We start from the raw sequence: 18,214 nt of genomic DNA, 5'->3' as shown, positions 1-18,214 counted from the left end.
ATCAGCATCTGTTTATTCAGATAAAAGATATACTGATTTTTTTCAGTTTTATAATGGTTTGAAAATAGTCTTTTTTTATCTTAATAACAAAGATATTTTCTAACTTCTTATTTCAATACAAGGTGGGTTTTTGACTCTAGCACCAATTAACTTACTATTTAAGAAGTGGAGAAAACTGGTCAAGAAAAATTGAAAGGGCAGTGATTAATAGTGCGAATTTCAGGAAATGGAAGACAGGAAAAGAAAGAAAAAGAGAGAGAAAATGAGGCAGAGGATCAAGTACCCTAAAACTCACAAAAAGAGTATCTGAACACCAAAAATGGAAGACACAAAAAGAAGGCACAGAGACACTAGCTATCATAGAAAGACGTACTATCAGCTATCATAGAAAGACAACGTGGCTGGGAAAGTGAGGACGTTACTTCAGCTTGGAAGAAGGTGATTAAGTGGAAATAAGAGGAGCAGAGAGAGATTCAGGCTGGATGAGAACCACAAAAGCTCCAGAGCATGGGAGAAGGGGGGTACAAACCATGAAGACTATGTTGGGACAAGGAAAGTGAGGACATCAGGAGAAGCTGGCATGTAGAAATCCTGAGGGAGGGGAACTGGATGGAAAAAGAGATTAGTGCTGTGGTAAGGAGAGAGCGAGGGAGGCTGGGAGACAGCATAGGAGGTCCTGGTGGGAAGCAGAAGTAGGGCAGGGAGGAGGTCACCATTTGGAGGTACAGAGTGTCTGTTATCCTATTAGCAGATCCCCTGCTCCAGCAGGTGTGAGATTAGAGGCAGCACCGTCATACCTGACGTGTGAAGGAAGCTGGCAAAAGACCAAGTTCCAGCAAATGCTGTGACAAGGCAGCTGTGAAACACATGGCATGGAAAGTGTCTTTGCAGTGAGGTGCCTCCACTGTGTTTATTTTGGCATTAGCAGGCAAATGAGCGTGACTGGAAAAAAGCCAAATATGGATGGCAGCTGGTGATGGCTGAAGTGGGATGGGTTTTGTTCACCCCATTAGAGTCACAGCTCTGAGGGAGAGACAGAGAACAAATGTTGTTCTGGCAACTCTGCTTTTCACTGCTACAAAGAAGTCAGGGCAAAATACAGCAGATAAAGTTGCAGGAAAAACTTAGGATGAAATCCTGCAGATCAGAAAAGAAAAAAAAAAGAAAGAAAAAGAAAAAGAAAAATCAAGATCAAGGCACTGATAACAAGAAAGGAGTAGCAAATATGCTTGAAAAATGGTCCAGAGTGTAGGACTGGGACAGAGCTTGAAAAATATTGCAAAATTCCCATGAAAGATGATGTTCCTCACATCATCACTGAGCCAACTCTTTAGGTTAAGGCAAGAGCACCTGGAGTCTGCAGGCCCTTTCCATACTTGGAAGGCTCTTGTCTCTGTCTCTGCCTGGACCTTTCCATGGAGTGATCCATCTCTGGACCTATCAGGGACCCAGGACAGTCAGTGCAAATCAGGATGAAGGTCTGAAGGGAAAGAGGACCAAATGACACATTTCCCCATTGCTTCTTCCCTCCCTAAGAAGCAGTGTGAGGACGCTTGAATCCTTCACCTGTTTCATTCTGATCAAAAGAGATAAATATCTCAGAGGATACTCACAGGAGTTAATTGACATTAGAATTAAAATGGAAATAGTCTCAGCTAGATTGCTGCCCCTGCCTAAGGCAAAAGGCTTTAGAAGTATGTGCTCTCTTTGAGCAACTAAATTTACACTCCTCTTGGGTAAAACACATAGGCATTACAGCCAGGCACGTTCTCCCACTCAACCATGGTGATGTTGGCATTTTTTCCACAGCTGACAGTGCATAGCTAATGGGCCAAGTTCACCACGGTGCGCAGCAGCACTGCAAGCAAGCAGCAGTCAGCAGAGCTCTCCAAGGAGTGGATTGATGGTGTTTTGTCTCCCTAGAGCAGCAACCCCTGTAGTTTGGGTGTGTTTTTAAGTTCAAGAGAACCCACCCCCAGAGCAAAAAGAGGCAAGAGTCCAAGCTGGAGAAAATAGGAACAGGCTCTCCCTGCTATTCCTGCATGGTTTTCTACAGGCACTTTTTAAAGATAGCTTGTGGCCTTGGACATCCGAGTAAGGCACGGCCATCAGGACATGCCTTACCTTCTCTTCTGACTCATTTCCTGCTGCACACTCGGGTATGCAAAATGAAAGGTTGCAGGATTTTTAGGCAACCTTCATTTAAACAACTTTATCTGAGACTGCGAGCTGACCTCCCAGATGTCTGGAAAGCAGGCTGTTCCCAGGGTACCACATTTCCCAAAAATGTATGCTCATTATATCAAGTGGATGTAGTACTTTGGTGCTTAAAGACTTTTCTTCCATTTATGCTACTTGACTGAATCAATACTATAAAGATAAATTGTTTGGCCAAACTACTGTTTCCCTTTCAGGGTGAATACATTTGTGTTTGTATGTGAATGCAATTTTTCCAGAGCTGTATTACATTTATATGAGGGAGAGCAAAGCAATCCTTTATCCACAGCATGTATACCCCAATCTAACTGGACTCCATCAAACTGGAGAAGAGAGGATGAGCCTGGGAGGTGAATTTCTCAATCTCATTCTATTTATTCTTTCAGAATTACTATTTTAACATCCTCCCTGTGTAGCTGTATAATCCTCACTGAAGTTGAGCTGTTGAGACAGGTACCAATTTTCAATAGAACAGACAACCATGAAGAAGATAAAAAGGCATTAGCTGTGATTGAATCCAACGTCTATTTGGCACTGCACATTGTGAGTGCAGCCCTCCCTTTAAAAACGTTTCTTATCCCTATGTTTTTTATGACTCGGTCCCACATTTACCTCATTTTCCATGGACAATTGGCACTGGCAGTGAAAAGTACTGATACTGTTTTCCTCATTGTTTCTCAGGTGACTGGAAAATTTCTTTGCTATACATAAAATAACAAGTGATGCTTTAGTGAAGCATATTTTAAATATAGTAAACTAATCATTCCCCCAGTAGAGAGAATAGTTCAGGTATATGTCCCTGGACAGTTTCACTCAGAGGCAGGTAAGGTCTTTTTGCAGGTAGTCATAAAGCAGACAGAAAGAAGAACCATAATGAGAAGGAGCAATAAAATCGGTCTTGAAGCATTTAAATCAAAATTAAATCAGACTGGATATTATGTTACTTGTGTTGTTATTAACTCTGCCCAAAATAGAAGTATGACATAAACTTACACAAGGCTTTGTTCACTATTTACTACTACACGTAGTAACAGAGCTCACACGTAGTTCATCTTTCCATAACCACAGCATTCTCAGAAGAATGAGCAGGTATTGAATTTAGAATGGGATGGATGCATTGCAGTAAATGTTAATATTTAATTTCACGGAGCTTGCCAGCCCTCTGGCACATGCAATTCCAGAAGCCTGAGCCAGGTATCAATCATGCCTTTTACAGTGTTTACACATTGCCCCAGTGATTACAAGGGCAAAGTCTTGAACTGTAAAGAGTATCAAAGTCCCTTTGATAAGATGAACTGAGTCAGCATGGGAGGTGTTGTCACAAAACACATTAAAACATTTTCTGCAATGGCTCCTTTTGATATAGAGCTGGCCTCAAAGACAAACAAGTGATTTTTCTTGCAGCACTGATGATAAAGGAAGACCTGAAAGATCCCTGGCTCTCTCCAGCATAACTTACTCAGCAGCTGCCAGCAGCAAACGCTCCGGGCTGGTTTGTGTTGTGGTGGTTCAGAACAGGTGCTTCTGTGCACTTCATTCAGGTTGGCATTTCTAACCCCAAGACAAGGTAGGAACCGTATGGTTTTCGCAGGGCTCTCCTGTAGCACAGTGTCACTATTGGGCAAAAGGGAGAAGCAGATCTTTGAGGAGAAGACCTGCTTGCTCACATACTCTGCCTTGCATTCCTCCAGACACAGGTGTCATGCTCTTTGAGAAGGCAGGCCTGTGAGGTTCATCATCCTTGCAGGAAGCTCATGCATCTTCACCCACCCCTCCTGGCCAAGTGCAGCTTTCAAAAGCCTTAACCCCCTGGCCATCAGGCTTTGCTCACTTCATCACACGTGTGTGCCGCCATGCCCTGAAGGAATGATGCTCCTTTCTGTGCAAAGGTGCACAAAGCTTGCTTCTTTTCTTAAAAAAATAAATAAATAAAAGCAGAAAAACTACCTATCTTGAGCTAGCCACCTCAGTATGTGTAAAGTAATATTTAAGCTCCTTTGTACTTATTTCACGTGATCTTTAACTCTCCAAGGCTGCCAGATGATTGGCATATGTGGTCATTTGTGGCCATCTGGGAAACACAAATCAGCTGATATCACATGGAGCAGCTGGGTTTGCTGATGCTAGGGTGAGTGGCTGAGCCTGGAGTTAGTTTCGAAGCTGGAATTTGTCCAAAGCTTATCAGCTTTCACCTTCAGAAGAGAAGTGCAACTAGGTCACACATCTCATCTGCCAAAAATATTGGGCCTGACTTTTGGGGATTTAGAGAAAGAGGGGATGAAAAGACAGCTGGAAGATGTATTGTTGGAAAGGAGAGAGTATTTTTATAACCTGTTTATTTTCTCAGGAATTAAGGTTGTAGCAATTAAACCAGTTCAGATAAGTGATAAGAGATAAAAAAAAATGGAGCTCTGAGAAAGTTAAACAATTACAAAATTATTTCAAAAAGATGATAGAAGTCACAAAAAGATTCTATTGTCCCATTTCCCTCCTAAAGGTCTCATTTTTCTGCTTTGCTTCTGTTAGCATGTGAACATCTTCCGAGGAATTTCTGGTCTTGGCTTCTGTCTTACACCTGAAGCACCACCAAGACGTGCCTCACTGCTACCCCTCGGTCCTTTCTGCTGAGCCATTCAAGACCCTTGGGTTTCACTTGCAAAAGCTGTGTTTCCAAACCAGTGTTTGCTCTAGGGGTTCACCCTGGAAAAAAGTGCATTGGATGTGCATAGAGTGATGAAGCATGGGGGCAGCTCTCGAGGGTTTATAGCTGTCCTGCCAGGCACCTTGACAGGCAAGCTCTCTGGGGCTCCTGCAATTCCTTGTCATCATTTGCACAAGCACATTTGCACTTCAGAGTGGAGCCAGGGACTCTCTGCCAGGCCTAAACCCAGGGGCAGCTGAGCTGCTTCACGTGTCCAGCCCGGTCAGGAACTGGTGATTAGCAGATGCTAATTATTGCTGCTTACGTGGGCTCAGCCGCACCAACTCACCACTATTTTTAGCAGTGATACAGCTCTCTGGTCTAAACGCACTTTCAGGAGCGAGGGGCGGTATAAAGCCGTGGACCCTTTAGGGGGAATCATCCCCAAAGGGGCAGTGGTTTCCTTGGCCTACAAACCCTTGTAGTCCCCTGAAACTCACTGGCCTGCGTAAGGATGAGCAAATGCAGAGTCAACGCCTTGAATTATAGCTTTCAGCTCTCCTGCCACCAGGTGTCCACCCTTGAAGGACAGATAGACAGGATAGGGGGTTTCTCCTCCACAAGGATCAGCTGCCCTGGCATAACCTGAGTTAGATAGGTGCAAGCGAGAGCAGATCTGGAGCTGGTGGTCTTTTGGAGGATGGAGTATGGCGGCGCATTACGCGAGCATCCGTCTGGGTTATGACTTATTTTGGGAGCAGTAGCAAGGCTCGCTGCCATGTTTCCTAAGAGCCGAGTAAAAGTCATGCCAACAAACAAACTTCTATTTTAAATGCAACTCTGACAACTGTCCCTCCTCTACAGGGATTTGAAATGTCATTTTAAAGACAGGGGGCTTAGTACATACTGTACAGTTTAAGGAAGAAAGTAAGATGGAGCCTCCTGAATATAGTTTTGTTGGGTTATACTAGGAAAACTAAACAGAAGTCACACTCCATCACTACATCGTTAAAAAATGTTCATATGATGTTAGTGAAGGCCAAAGACTGTCTTATGCAAACACACATGCTGTGGTTGAACAAGGACCCAGCACACCATGAATAGGTTCATTCACCTCTGCAGGAGTTACTGGTCTTTCACAGCAAAATGCTGTTCTTTAACAGCAGCTGAATGTACCTCTCTGGACAGCAGATTTTGGCTCACAAAAAAAAGCCACTGTTGCTTTTAGAAATGGAGATTCAGAGCTACTTTTCGGAGGAGGAAGGGTTGTGTCTGCAGTTTCTGAGCATGAAACAACTGTAAGCCCTTCTTCTGAAAGCCTGGTCTAACAGGGTGCACCTAGGGCGTTCACTGAGGAACAATTTCTGAACAGGCGAAAGCCTTAGAAGCCTCACAGGAACAACCCCTTTCCCCCTCTCACCCATCTCTGCTCATTCCACCTTTCTTCTTTCTGTAATTCTGTATAACAGGCAAAAATGCCATGCACATTTTCATGTCCCTGGGAATGTTCAATGGCTTTGATGTCGTTTTGCAAGTTATTTTTAATAGCAATATTTCTTCTTCTTCTTCTTCTTCTTCTTTTTTTTTTTTTTTTTTTTTTTTTTTAAGAAAAAGCAATGATAGAAGAGTAGGGGACATAAAGCCAGCTGGCAGGGCTGAGCAGATGTGCTTCTGCATGTCTCCTCCTCAAAGCAACCCTTGTTCTACTTGCATGCAACACTTCTGCCAACTCACACTTTCGTAAAGCAAATTTATAGCCTGACTTAGAATTCAGAGAGCACAGCAGGCCCCCAGATGAACTGTTCCTCAGAGAAGTTTCCATTTGTGTAATGTTACCCCACAGGGTAGCTGACAGGGTATGATGCTCGATCGCATGCACATGACCCCCAGGCTCTCCTCTACTGTGAAGGTGCTGAAGTTGTTACAGGAGAGCCTAGGGAAAAAAAAAAAAAAAAAAAAAAAAAAGTAGCTTTTAGTCTCTTGATCTGAAAACGATCAGTTAAAGATAAGTTGCCTGTGATTGCATTCAGGAATATTTTGCATTGCTCTCAGGTTTTTTAGGCTCAAGTTCGTTGCCTTTGCTTAGGCATGGCAAGTGCCTCCTTGTGTGTTGTTCCTAAGAAGACTGCTCAAGAAAATTGGTAGATCATTGCAGTCTTCTGTATTTCTGCCTGGCCACAACATCAGAAGTCGTGAGCCAAGCAGTAGACCTGTCTCTCCTTAAGGTTCCATAAGAGTCCTTTACAATTTTCTGTGAGTACTTCTGGTTATTATAGGGGGCGACAAATTGCAACATGCCTAGTCCCCTTATTTCGTATAGAAACAGCAAATCTCTCAGTGGGTCTCATCAGAATCTGGATTTACAAGACAGTCGTTTTTTCTGCAAGAAAATCTATTGTACTTGACAGGAAGCGTGTATCCTGGCAGAATTATCGGGAGGAAATGCACAGCGTAAAGAGGCAATGAAGGGGGAAAGTCTAAAGTAATCTGGAAACCTACAGCATTTTAAAACTTGAATTTCTTTGATGTTCACAACATGTTTCCCTCTGCTATGCCACTTAACACTTAGATGGCAATTGCTTATGGACAGAAATAATTCAAAAGGATTCACTTTTACAGAATTTTACAGTAGGACACAGTCCTAGTAGTTGCTCATGTAAGTGAAGTTACTTGCTTACATCCTTTGAAGGATTAAGAAATGAACTCTCTTTAACTTAACAGTACTGGCCAGCTGTCATTCTTTGGCCATTTCTTTGCAGCAAGACTTTAAAAAACATTGACAACAACTGCTGAATATCAAAAGAATGATATATGTTAAAAAGTTAATGACATATATCTGCAACCAGTAAAGCATTTAAGCAACAGGCAACTGAATACAAACAAATAGAGGAGAGAAAATGCAAATAGTAATAATTTGTCTTAAAGGACAGATGATGATAGGTGTATACTAGTAAAATGAGCTAGTATTGTATAACGACATTCATTATTTAAAATATTTCACTGAAGTCCTAGCATGCAGCTGAGCCCAACAGGAGTATCCTTTCAACGGGAAAACCACAGAATTTGCTTTTTTCTCTCCATCTGAAAGGTGTGTAAGAAGAGCAGCGGCGGGGGCGCCAGCAGGGCCGGGGGCAGGATGGCTCGATAGACCTCCTCTGTGTCTCGGCAGCGGCGCTGAGCCATGAGAAGCGCTCGGTGCGCGCTGCAGTCAATGCAGGGATTGTAGTGCGGCTCTCCCTGGCTTCCTGAGCTCTGCCCGCGGCTTCCCGGCACGGATTTGCCTTTCAATAGCCTCTACTATATTTGGTGCCTTTTCACCGTTTTGCTGCTTGGCCTCACAACGCCACGGGGGGAAATGGCATGGATCTGCCGCGGGAGAGCCAAAGGGGAGCCAGGATCCACCCTGAAGAGGGGGCAAGCAGCATGTAGGGAATTGCAAGCTTACCATGCACTTAAAAAAAAAGAAGATACAGAGAACTTCAGCTCGCCAGAGCTCCCCTGCCTCCCGCAACACACACGGGAAAGACCTGATGTAAGCGGTACGCTGCCAAGCCGGGCTCTGCTGGCGCTTCGCCTTGGAGACGTCAGCCCCGGCCTCGCCCACCTGGGCTTTTCTGTGTTTTCTTCACTCGTTTCCAGCCCCTGGAAAGTTTTCTGCAAGGCAGGAGGGGCCTGAACCGCCAATGCGTAAAACAGAAGGCGTCACGCCACGTCGTCCCTCGCCCCTTCCCTTGCCCAGCTTGCTCCGGGCCTCCGCTCTCTCCGTGCTTCCCGTATCCCTCCTCCCTGGCCCAGTTTGTTTAACAACGGGACACTGACTTCCCTTCCCACCAAACACAACTGCCTCCTCCACTACTTAGCTCTTAACTATCCCACACCCCCACGAAGGCTGCGCTCCTGCCTGCACGCCCGGAGCTCATTTATATTTGCTGTTTATGCTGTGAACTTGATATTGCCTAGTAACCCTAAGATATCTTTTGCCATGCTGGTTTACTGCTATTTACGCACGTTCACAATGTCAGTGCTGCAGCGCTGTTAGCGCAGCCCTTGGCTTGGGTTTTCTCCAGGCTGGCTGTCTCACCAGACTTCTGGCACGGCGTTTCGTGCCTCCATGGCCAGCCCCACTGACCTCAGCTCTCCCGTCTTTGCAGCCGCCTGAAATGGGCCGATACGCTCCGAATCCCAGCGGGGGCTCTTCTGGCACTTTTGGCGTCAGCATGATAAACACACGGTTTAAAAGAGCCCGGCTGAAGCAGCTTCTCCATGGCGTTTTGCTTCGGCGCCCAGGCGCTGGCTGCCTGCCCCCGGCGTCGCCCCAGGCCCCGTGCCCAGAGAGCCGGCAGCCCAGTTCCCGGGAACGGCCCGCCGGGGACTCAGGGTGAGTAACTCCGGGCGTCTCTCGTTGCAGCGTGCAAACTCTCTGCAGTCCTCGTCACCTTCTGCCTGTCTCTTTTGGACGTTTTGTGCTATTGAGAACTAGACGGGCCACATCTGGGCTTTTTAACCCCTCTGCTCCCCGGAGAGGGTGGCCACGGCCCGCCAGGAGCCCGCTTTGGCCGCTGCCGGCTCCTGCTCTGTGCCAGGACTAGCCAGCTTGGCCAAAACGGTGCCCTGGAGTGTGCTCACAGCTTATCCACAGAGGTGACCACAGTCCAGTGTCACTTCTATGGTGCAAGTTAGCACACATCAGTATAAAACCAGGTGGTGAGCGCAGGACAGAGACTTTGGGTGTTTCTCTCCTGGGAACTTGGTTCCAGACGGGGCTGACGGTGAGGTTCCTCGCACGGACACCTTTACTTGGACAGGGCACTAGCAGCCGGTATCTCCTGCCCTGGGGAAATGGGATGCTGCTGGAATATGCTCTTTTCTCTGGAGCTTTTGTTAGACACAGCTTCCGAATTGTCCCGTCCAAGCTGGGAACGTGCATTTGAGATGTTTTCTGGCACTGGGGGCCGAGTGGCAAAAACCAGCTTGTAGCCACACTTTTCAGCTCTCTTACTCCTGACAGCCTCCAAACTGCCTCGCAGGAGCAGGTTGACCAACAAGTCATCAGCCGGGACGCTGCGAAGTGGAGGGTGTGATCCATCTGGGTGATCCATCTCCTGTGCAGTTGGTATAATTTCTGCAGAACTATGGGGCAGCAGTGGCAGATCCAGCCCTGGTATTTTAAATTATATTTCCATGGTTTTTGTTAGCCTACACATACTTTGTTAGAAGTTTACATTTCTGTTTTGGTGCAAAGGCTCTGCCTGAGACCACTATCTAAACCCTTCTGAGCTTTGGAGGATGCATCAGAAATGGGCAGTAGGACCCTGATTTCAGAAGAAACACAAAATCTATACCTGCACACCCTGTGTGTGGGAAAAACATGGATTTAAATTTAGATGGTAACTTTGCCACTCTGGATTTTCTCTAACCATGCGGCTGCAAAGGCCTGTACAGCTTCTGTCCTCTGCAGGAGGGGTGTGAGGAAGGCTTTTCTGCTCTCCCCCAAAACATTGCCTTCCCAGAGGACCGCAGCTGGGGCAGACACAGAGAGCACAGCTCACCCAGGGACACTGCAGGGCTAGCACTGGAAGCCAAGCACGCGGCTGCCCGTGAAGCACAGGAGCTGACCTCCTGCACCGAAGTGTTCCTCACATATCTGGGACAAGAAACCAGCTGGAGACCTGCGTCCTTCCCAGCTGGTCCCTGCCCTGGAGGATGCTGGAGAGGGAAGATGCCTTACTACTGGGAAATGATGGAGCTACCTGGGGGAAACAGGGCAAGAAAGTGGAAAAAACCATCACAGCAGAAGACAGCAGTGAGGGAAAAAAAGTGGGAAATGTCTACAGAGAGAATTCCTAGAAACAAGTGATGGAAGAATGAGAGAAAATGGGACACGATATGCCACCAAAAATAATCACAGGAAGTTTTGTCAGTGTGTTTTTTATGTATGCTGTAATTAGGACTTGAATTTTCTGCTTACAGCTACAAAAGGCAAAGTGCTCCGAGCTCTAGCAGTGCGTGACAGGCCTTTGCCCCACGCTGCCTTCTCCATAGCCACCCACAGCATCTCTGCCCTGCCAGATGCTTGGGCAGGTAAGGGCAGCAAGAAGCTTTGGGGCACAAAGGCATCTTTGTATCTTCTTACTTGTTTTAGTATGAGTTTGCAAAGCCGTGCAAACATGCATTTTTCTTTAAATGAGAAAACGCTTGTATGCCAGATACATATTGCATACATACGTATATGCACATACACGTTTGTTGCCACGCAGAAACATGCTGCAGTTCAGCCGTTCCTTTTGAGTTCTTCAGTTAACCCACAATTTCTCCTAAGAAGTATGTGACAGCAATCCAAGCTCCAGTTACTTTGTAGATGGAGGGCTCCACACTCACGCTGTCCCTCCTCTGAGCTGCTGGGCATGGGGCTGCCCCTACATCACCTGGCAGCTTGCACCTATTTCCCCAGCAAACCCTCCAGTTTCAGGAGAAAGCTGACTCCCAAGAGCTCTACAGTGCCGAAGGGCAGAGGTGGCAGCAGAGCTTTTCTGCTCTCCTGTGTGCAGCAGCCGCTGGCGCTGGCGCTGGGTTTGGGCAGGAGGTCGGGGCTGCGGGAGGCAGCGGTCCAGTTTCTGCCAGCCAGGGTGATCTGCCCTCCCAGATACCATCAGCTGGGCGTACTAGTTTGGCTGGATTTTCACATTCCTTCGTTCCTTCGCATATTGCAGGCTCCCTTGGTGAAGCCGTGCAGCCACCGCGCACATGGGGAGAGCTGCTCTGCACTGCGAAGTGAGGGGGAGGGAATTTGCCCTATTTTGGCTTTTCTGGATGAGCCCCTAGATAAGCATCCAAAGGGTTGTACCCAGGAGGTGGCTCCCATTTGAACAGGCTTGGGCCACCAATCTAGCAGAAAAATAACCTTGATTAAAAAAGGGGGAGGGGGGAGAAAGGAGGCTATTTTTAAGCCGGATCCATTCCTTAGCATGATGCACTGACCATGTAAAAGTGTGTGCTGGGAGCTGGGCACAGGTAGTGGCTAGCTGCGACTTCTTGCATTAATTATTTCATTCCCCATGAAAGCTAAGCCAGCACCAGTGGTGGCCTGGAGGGCTGCGACTGGTGTCACCACAGGGCCATGAAACTGCCTTGCCTCCATGTCATTTTCCATTCCAAAGTGGACAGCGAGCTGATCCACTCTGAATGCTTTTAAACTGCTGAGGAAGCTCCTTTCCTTTCTCTGTATCACTAAGAAGAAAAGATGAGCTCTTCTTTTCAGGTTTGCAGAGAGCTTGACATCTGAGCAAAGTTTAGGCAGAGAGCCTAGCAGTAGAAGTGCTGGCAAAATTGACCTGGATGAGAGTTTTATTCTTTCTCTTAAGGTCTTTTCTTAAGATGCCCTTAGAAGTACATGCAAATGGATTCAGCAAGGTTTTATGCCACTTTTGTTGGATCGAGATCAATCAGCTCTTCAGGTAGTTTCTTGAAATACATATATATCTATATTTTGGTGAAGTGAGTGGTTCTTCATTCCAAGAGAGATGCTCTCATCTCATCTGAGAGGAGACAGGGCCCTGGAGAGCTACAGCAGCTTCAGATTATGGAAGTCTACAACCTGGGCAGACCGGGCCCTCTGAAAATGGACAACTTAATCCCATTTGCACTAACAGCACATTACATTATGCTGGGGTATTTTAAGGCCAGGTCAGTATAAAGTGGCTTTTGTCTTAATGAGTATCAGATCAGAGATTTTGTAACTCCACTTATTGCAAGCCTCATAATCAGATTGAAGTCTCTAATTAGCTGTGCTAATGACTCTGCCATGTAGATAAAACCTAAAGGTGAAGGGTGATGCGCTAGAGTTGCTCTCTTACCTGGGAAAGACTGAGATATAGTGTACCGTTTCTTTTTTCTCCTCTCCTCTCTTTTTTTTTTCTCTCTCCCCCCCCCCCCCCCCCCAAGGAGAGCCAAATGCTCTCTCTCTTGAGGAAATTTATCCTCTGTTCCTGTTCCATTAGGTGATGAGCTGACCGCATTAAAACGCCATTCAATACATTCAAAAGCCGTATCCTCCTCCATCCTGCCCGGATCAGAAGTCTCTCTAAAGTGGTTTTAAAACATCCAACTGCCAAGCAGCATGGCTTGCCGAAGGCCACCGGCTGCGTGGCTTTTCAGGTTGTGCCAAACGAGATCTCAGTTTGCCGACAACCTTCCTTAGCTTTTGCTGAGGACCGCTACAGCCCAGACGTCTGCAGGTGATCCACGCAGCCTGCTTCTGCTCCGGATTTGTGCATGGAGAAGTGACCCCGGAAAGCAAATCTGCTGGCCCTGGGCAATTTTTATTAAAAGCTGACAACATAAGGGAGGAAGTTCTTGAAAAAGGAGGGTTTCACAATTTCAAGAGAAAGCTGTTTTGCCTGCTCTCGTTGAGTGAACAGCGGCTGGAATTTCTTGAGCTCCCTTAAAAGGCTATAATTCATTTTTCAACTGTTTCTACTAACGGCTCAGTGGAAATATCTTGTAAAAGTTTACGGGAGCTTCCAATCTTCCATGTCTCTAAAAGAGGCCGAAGTTAGCCTGCGTCTTCTCCTGAACTCATGATCTTGTCAAGCTTCTCACCTCCTTCCGTTTCCAGGAACCGGGCCGGGGCTTATTTTGTGACAAGCTGCCGTGTAAATGACGGCGCAGCGTCCCCACTGCCCAGCCGTCCGAACGACGGCTTGTCTTGCACGGGGTTATCATCGGCAAGAGTCCTGGGAATGCTGGCGGAGAGGCCCAGAGCGCAGGCAAGAAGCTGATAAAGCAAAGCCCAGTCCTCCACGTGCTGATCACTGCCAGGATGTTTCGCATTTTAAGACCTGTTGCAATGTCTTCTGCGTGCTGGGTCCTACACCAAGCAGGCAAAAGAGGATCGACAGCAGCCAAGACATGTCTTTACAAGGAAAACACTTTTTTCCCCTCCTTTTTGCTGTCCCAGCTCCTGCAAAGAGCTGATGCAGAAAGCTTTGCCTTGACGCTTGGTGTGATGATACATGGGCAAGAAGGGCCAAGGCAAGGGTAGCTGGCGGTGCCCATCGCCCACGCAGGGCGCTTCTGGTCACCGCCTGGCCCAGATCCAGGCCAAAGCTCTGCAGCGTGAACTCAACACAGCAGGCAGGCGCCTCCTCCCTGTCCTTATCCGAGGCTTCAGACTGGCAACCCTGCGCTGTGCAAATGCGGTTGGCGTTTCATAATGAATTTATTTCCAAGGTTTTTTGCTAAAAGCTGCGGCACTTGGGGGCCTTCAAGTAACCTGCAGCTCCCGACTGCTCGCCGGCACCCGGAGCTGCCACGGCCGCTGGGCAGTCGCTCTCGAGCCTGTTCTCGGTGACGTGTGAGGTTGTTACCCACAGCTACAGATAAAGTTCAGTGACCCGAAAGGGAAAAAGAAAACTGCCCAGTCGGTAAAGTTACTCCTTAAGCAATATAGCAAACTACCGCAAATGTCTCTTTGCTTTAGCAAAGAACTTGTGTTGCCTTTGATAAGGCTGTAAAACATTTCTGGTTGCTTCTGGATTTCTCTGGCAAAGTTACATAACAGGAGATTAAACTCGCTTGTGTTTCGCAACATAACTTGAGGAAACCGGGATGGGAAAAGGAAGTGCTCTTGGAGAGAGCCAGCACTGGCTGCGGTGGGAAGCACGGCTTCGAAGGGGCCAGCTCAACGTCAGCAGGACCCAAATACAGAACAGCAAATGCTAGTGGCTTCTAGCAAGTGCTCGTGGGGCAAAATGCAACATGTTATGTACTGCCAGTAATAAGTATAACCCAAGACAGCACAGGAGATTCTTGAAATCGCCCCAGGGCTCCACTCCTTCAGCAGCTTTAGCTTTCTTTGCTGTTACGTACCAAGGTTTCTGCTGGTCTCTGGCCCCATGTTATCCAGCTTCTGGATAACATGTTCAGAGACCTGGTTCCCAATCCTGCCTTGTACCTCTGCAGTGCCGAGCGACAATTCTTGGCCATCACCGATTGCGTTCACTTTGGTGAGGGGCTTTTCAGGGCAAGGAATGCCTCTCCTGGGCTCACTGTGTGTCAAGAGCAATGGAGACCCTACCTGATTTTCAGAGCTCCCCTAAAATTAATAGTGTACCACAGTCTTGCCTTATGTTTGTGATTTCTGCCCCTCTTTGGAAGAGCAAAACATTTCTTCATGGGCAGGATCAAAGGACAGTCTCGCTGCTGGGTAAAAGCTTAGTGAGGACTTGAGGGTTTAGCTCACGTTGCTATCACCTCAAATGCCTTTGTAAGGCTTCATAGCTGAATGGCGGACATCTGCTCTCTCAGGGCCCAAATTTGGGTCAGAAGGTGTGGACAGCTTTAAAGAGGCCGCTTGCCATGTCTCCCACAACCTGCATCAGGAGCCTGCACCAGCCGTGGAAGCATGGGATGGAGCTGCTGGAGAAAGGCTTCCCCTTGCCGAAGAGGACTGAGAGCGGAGCACCGCTGATGCGCGCCTCGCTGGCTTTCAGTGACTCATGCAGTAGGGTAGGCTGCAAATCACTTGGGAGTGCTGCAGCAAACCAAAACACATGTGCACAAGGAACATCCACTTCTGCAGAAGAAAGCGTTGCTATGCGGCAAATCATTGAGTAACTGGACAAATGTTCCAGCAATCCCCACCGGGCCTGCTCCAACGGCGCCGCCTTTCTCGCCCCGCAGCTGCAACATGACATCGCTTGGCTGGCGGGACCCAGGCACAGCCCCTTCCCTCACCGTCCAGAGTACAGGTTGCCAAGAAAAGCAGCAGAATGACTCACAAGCCTTGGAGTCACCATTTCTGACTGTGAATGAGAAATCCCATCTCTGGGGAGATGCTGGAACATCTCCAGAAGTTTCAAGGTGCAACCACGGCTCAGTCGCACCCACCTTTGCTGAAGACCTCCTATACGACTTTGGCTCGGAGGAGAAATTCCCTGGGTGGCCGGAGGCTGCAGGCTGGCCCCACTGCACTCCTTTTCTCTGCTTATGCCATGTCCTACAGCCCGTGACGAGGGTCTGCTACTGCCCGTGGGAAGCCCTCAGGACTTCCCCAAAGGCAGGGGCTATGACTTGGTAAGAATGTCCTTCAAAATGGCCAAAACACCGTAAATGTGCTGTAGAAGCAGTAGACTAGCATGTTTAAGGAACAGTGCTGCAGGCCAATTTTAAACCCCCTCCTGAGCTTGAGGGGGAAGGACGGTGGCTAATGGGCTCAGAGACGATCCGTGCTGCCACCAGGAAAGCCCGAGGGGCTGTGACATGCAACCAAAATGGGGCTGGGATTTGGTGTTTAGCATGCCGCTGAAACGAGGTATAATAGCCATGGCATGTGTCACAGTGCGTGGTGTGGGTAATAGAAATAAATTAAATTGCTTTCTGATGTTTCACTTACTTTCCCCGGGCATATTTAGTACTGTGAAGAAAACATTTTAGCGTAGGTTCTAGCTGAATTTTTTTATTACTCTGTAGCTAAGGACGGGAATCAACCATGGTGTTAATTAAAAGGATTGACTAAGCACTCTTTTCTAGTGAGAGTCTGTGAAATGGGATTGCTTCAGCTTGGATGATGTACATACTAAGCAGGGAAGTCTGTCTTGTTGCGAGAAGAAAGCTAAAAGAGTGAAATCCACTGATTTCCCTGAGAGAACAGGGAAAAGAGCACTGCAGGCTTTGCTGAGAGTTGCTGTGCTAGGGGAAGCACAGTGCAGTTTCCCACCACAAACATCTTCATAAATATTAAGCCAGAAATGGAAAACACATGTCTTCCAGTATTTTTTGAGGGAGGCTGCCTTGTGAATGCTGACTTGGCTAGAAATCCAAGTCATAGAAGAGACGAGAAACATGCTCACTTGTAGCAATAAATGAGCAATCTCCCTCTTAGTACACAGTATACGTCTTCAGACCTCAACGGAACACGTCCAAAACAAGCAGAACTAAAATTAAAATTAAAACAAGGCAAGAGCCATAAATAAATGCATTAGCATTAAATAGATGCTTGGCCGCACCACCGTGGTGGAAGATGTTGCCTTGAATGGGAGCATAGCAGCCTAGAATAAGATCAAGCAGCTTGAAGAGTTTGTTTTATGCTAAAGATCAGGTGGTATTTGACTCCTTAGGTCTGCAGTGAGGTGTTTAATCCTGTGCACACAAGGCAAGGAGGCGGGTGGTGTCCGAGGAGGTGTCAAGTATTCCACAACCATTGCAAGAAATAAAAAATACAATTGGATCTGTTTGATGGCAAAGGTGCCTCCTCCCAGGTTACCTCATTTCAGGGGAAATTCTTGAACACATTGGGATTTTCCAGCATACCAGGACTGTGAGGGCAGTCAGACTGAGTGCGGGTCCAGAGGGACTGTGGGATCTCTGTCCTTGGAGGCACTCAACCCTCGACTGGCTGTGGCCCAGAGCAACCTGTTATAGTTGGACCTGCCTTGAGCAGGCGCTGGATGAGGGACCTGCAGAGGCCCTGGAAACATACATGCTGCATGGAATGAGAAATTGGAGAAGCTTTAATCCCTCCTTTAATCTTGTTCTTACCTTATCCTTCTATACATGTTTGTTTCTTCACTAAGAAGTTCGTCATGCTCCAGTGCATATCTTTCTTTCTGCATTTCCAACATTTAAGACCTAATTACTTGCCAACCAAATGTCTCCTGACCAACTTCCCTGCAGCCACTCCACCTTGCCAGGTAGATGGAGAGGACTGTACAACCCTCGGGCTCCCCATGCCTCTAGCTGTCCGTCAGGCAATCACAGAAAATCACCCAAAACGAAAAAGCAAACCTAGAGGAGGAAATGCCAACAGGAGGACATCTGGGCTGTGACTTCAGTCACCAAGCAGGCCTGTTGGCTGAACTGAGTCAGCACAGCAACTTCCCTGTGGTGCAGTGGTGCAATCTCCCAGGATCGTGTGAGCGTGCCTCAGCTTCGCGGGCGTTCGGGGCCTCGGCTAGCCACGGGTGCAGCTAGCAACCACCCAGGCACCTCTGTCTGTTGCTGGAACATCCTTCTAGGGGAGGGAGCAGAACACGTCACCAGAAGTGACATGTCTATGCTTTCCTCTGTGCTCCACAGCCACCCATGGCCTCCTCCTGGGAGCGCATCACTGACTTTCCTCCCTCCCCAACCCCAAGCTGTTCTATTTTGTTATTTTTCACAGCCTCTCGGTGAGAGTAACCACCTCCTTCTTGTGACGTTTCCCCTCTGTGGTCACGGCCATGGGGGCACCCATGGGGGCACCCTTGCAGAAGGCACTTACCATCTCCAATGGCTCTCGGCACACTGCCACTGTGAGCCTGTTGAGCCTCGGCCCCTTCTCCAGCCTGGGCCAGCCCGGCACGAGGTGGGTTTTGGCTG

The sequence above is a fragment of the Rhea pennata genome, chromosome 3 (assembly GCF_028389875.1).
Source record: "Rhea pennata isolate bPtePen1 chromosome 3, bPtePen1.pri, whole genome shotgun sequence".
NCBI lineage: Eukaryota > Metazoa > Chordata > Aves > Rheiformes > Rheidae > Rhea > Rhea pennata.
This window is presented reverse-complemented; position numbering follows the sequence as displayed.